The sequence below is a fragment of the Limulus polyphemus genome, unplaced genomic scaffold (genome assembly GCF_000517525.1).
Source record: "Limulus polyphemus unplaced genomic scaffold, Limulus_polyphemus-2.1.2 Scaffold2963, whole genome shotgun sequence".
Lineage (NCBI taxonomy): Eukaryota > Metazoa > Arthropoda > Merostomata > Xiphosura > Limulidae > Limulus > Limulus polyphemus.
Window position 1 is genome coordinate 11397 of NW_013668573.1, and position 4082 is coordinate 15478.

Genomic DNA, 4082 nt, shown 5'->3' on the forward strand with positions numbered 1-4082 from the left:
GTGTAGGATAGCGTTATTTATAATACGTACCAGAAACACCTGAATAATGAAAGGTAGAAATACTAAAGGTGCGATAAGTGTAGGATAGCGTTATTTATAATACGTACCAGAAACACCAGAATAATGAAAGGTAGAAACACTAAAGGTGCGATAAGTGTAGGATAGCGTTATTTATAATACGTACCAGAAACACCTGAAGAATGAAAGATAGAAACACTAAAGGTGCGATAAGTTAGGATAGCGTTATTTATAATACGTACCAGAAACACCTGAATAATGAAAGGTAGAAACACTAAAGGTGCGATAAGTGTAGGATAGCGTTATTTATAATACGCACCAGAAACACCTGAATAATGAAAGATAGAAACACTACAAGTGTGAAAAATATAGGATAGCGTTCTTTGCAAGCCAATCGTTACTCCTTGCCAGAAATTGACCTATAGTTACTATGAAAACCACCAGTCTTTCTTTTTGTTTGTTTGTAGTTAAGTACAATGTTACACAATGGGCTATCCGCGATCCGCCCATCGTAGGTATCGAAACCCAATTTTAGTGTTATAACCCCCGACATTTCGCTGAACCACCTGGGGGGGGGGGGGTTGACGGACAAAGGTAATTCAACCTAGCTCTTTCGAACAATATGGGAGGGGAGCGAGAAGAATAAAATAAAACGTTCATAGCATTATGTCTGGCAGAAACTGATATGAATTAATTACTAGCCAAAGGAGTAGCATAATTAGTTCCATTAAAGGTGCAACCTTTTAGACAACATAATACCAACTGAACTGTATCAGGGATTCCCCTACTCAACCAGGCTGCTTTTCTTTCTAAAAACGTCACATTCAGATTGCGAATGGTCGAGTTCTCAGCCCTTCTGTGCTCGTTCTTGGCACCAGCTGCACCTGACTATGAAGAGGTAAACGTCCTTTTAAGTCATTTTATTCGACAGATGATTCCGAAATTTTCCTAGGCATACAAGAACGCGCGTTCGTTGCAAAAGTAGTCACATTCAGATGAAAACATCAGCTCGTAAAGTAAGTGTAGATCAGTTAAAAGATTAGACTTCGATTATTATTCACCCTACGTTATAACCTCAATCTACTCCCCCGGCCCTACTCTCCTAGACTTATGAGCAAAACGAAGAAAAGTTAATGATTTGTCTGACAAGAGCGCAGACATGTTATTTTTTATGCCAGAAAATTAAATTTTTGTTCAAAACGTATTTTCTTATTAAAGAAATTGCTTCATGAATATAGTGATTGAATTATATTATAAGTAGCTGGAAGCGATTTGGCTTTAATAAAATGTTCTATCTAATGTTTTAAGAATTATCACATTAAGAGATTCGTTAGTGTTTTTTGTATCATCATATCAGTTTTAATCTGATAAGGATGAGTTAATGTTTTAGACTTTATCAGACTATTTAAAACAATAGGGGTTTTGACTTTTTTATTTTAAAGCCGAACGTTTCGGTTACACAACTTTATCAAGAGATTATATAACCTAGTGAAAACTCTGTTACAAATGTAGGGTATGATAACCTAGTGAAAACTCTGTTACAAATGTAGGGTATGATAACCTAGTGAAAACACTGTTACAAATGTAGGGTATGATAACCTAGTGAAAACACTGTTACAAATATAGGGTATGATAACCTAGTGAAAACACTGTTACAAATGTAGGGTATGATAACCTAGTGAAAACACTGTTACAAATATAGGGTATGATAACCTAGTGAAAACACTGTTACAAATATAGGGTATGATAACCTAGTGAAAACACTGTTACAAATGTAGGGTATGATAACCTAGTGAAAACACTGTTACAAATGTAGGGTATGATAACCTAGTGAAAACACTGTTACAAATGTAGGGTATGATAACCTAGTGAAAACACTGTTACAAATGTAGGGTATGATAACCTAGTTAAAACACTGTTACAAATGTAGGGTATGATAACCTAGTGAAAACACTGTTACAAATGTAGGGTATGATTTCAACAACAACAAAAAGATTCAGACTTTTAAGACTTCTCTAGTCCATTAAAGTCAAGCTTTGTCATTTATACACTGCCTAAACTACCATTGAAACATCAGCTGTAGTATAGCAGTTGAAACAGTATATTATTTTATGTAATTAATGTAGTATAGCAGTTGAAACAGTATATTATTTTATGTAATTAATGTAGTATAGCAGTTGAAACAGTATATTATTTTATGTAATTAATTTATATCATTAAACATTATCATATTAGATTAATTCTTATAAGGTGGGCTAATGTTCGTGATATTATTGTTCTACATTGAGACTTGTAAGACTGAGCCGTGTTTTATGTTATCATAACAGATTAATTCTTATAAGGTGGGCTAATGTTCGTGATATTATCGTTCTACATTGAGACTTGTAAGACTGAGCTGTGTTTTATGTTATCATAACAGATTAATTCTTATAATGTTCGTGATATCATCGTTCTACTTTTAGACTACCTTAGGTATTGTAAGTTAAGCAAGTGTTATAATGGTTATTGTACTAGGTTAAATCAAAGAGGACCCACCTACGTTAATGAAAATTTAACGGGTAAACAGTTAGATGGAGCATTTGAAATCGTGTAAATAAGATGTCACTTATACGTTTAGTAGTACCATTGTAAGTAAGAAGTCAGCTATACGTTTAGTAGTACCATTGTAGATAAGAAGTGAGTTATACGTTTAGTAGTACCATTGTAAATAAGATGTCAGCTATACGTTTAGTAGTACCATTGTAAATAAGAAGTCAGTTATACGTTTAGTAGTACCATTGTAAGTAAGAAGTTAGTTATACGTTTAGTAGTACCATTGTAAATAAGAAGTCAGTTATACGTTTAGTAGTACCATTGTAAGTAAGAAGTCAGTTATACGTTTAGTAGTACCATTGTAAGTAAGAAGTCAGTTATACGTTTAGTAGTACCATTGTAAGTAATAAGTCAGTTATACGTTTAGTAGTACCATTGTAAGTAAGAAGTCAGTTACACGTTTAGTAGTACCATTGTAAATAAGAAGTCAGTTATACGTTTAGTAGTACCATTGTAAGTAAGAAATCAGTTATACGTTTAGTAGTACCATTGTAAATAATAAGTCAGTTATACGTTTAGTAGTACCATTAAGTAAAAAGTCAGTTATACGTTTAGTAGTACCATTGTAAGTAAGAAGTCAGTTATACGTTTAATAGTACCATTGTAAATAAGAAGTCATTTAAACGTTTAGTAGTACCATTGTAAATAAGAAGTCAGTTATACGTTTAGTAGTACCATTGTAAATAAGAAGTCAGTTATACGTTTAGTAGTACCATTGTAGATAAGAAGTGAGTTATACGTTTAGTAGTACCATTGTAAGTAAGAAGTCAGTTATACGTTTAGTAGTACAGAGACTAACATTTAAGTTAAAATGTTCCACAAGTGTGTGTGGTGGAGATTTCAGACGACTTTTAAAATAGTTTAAAACTTTTCAGCATTTTTTATATGGGTGACAACTATAGAAAACAAAGAATTGCTACCTGGCGCAATCTTTATTTTTTATCATTAAACATACTGTCTAGCAGGCTTCATATTCTACCAGCTATTATTCATGTATTTACTCTGTTTAATCTTCCACAAAGTTTTTGTATCAATAAAACATACTGTCTAGCAGGCTTCACATTCTACCAGCTATTATTCATGTATTTACTCTGTCTAATCTTCCACAAAGTTTTTTTTATCAGTAAAATATACTGTCGAGCAGGCTTCACATTCTACCAGCTATTATTCATGTATTTACTCTGTTTAATCTTCCACAAAGTTTTTTTTATCAGTAAAACATGCTGTCTATCAGGCTTCACATTCTACCAGCTATTATTCATGTATTTACTCTGTTTAATCTTCCACAAAGTTTTTTTATCAGTAAAACATACTGTCGAGCAGGCTTCACATTCTACCAGCTATTATTCATGTATTTACTCTGTTTAATCTTCCACAAAGTTTTTTTTATCAAGTAAAACATACTGTCTAGCAGGCTTCACTATTCTACCAGACTATTATTCATGTATTTACTTCTTGTTTAATCTGTTTAA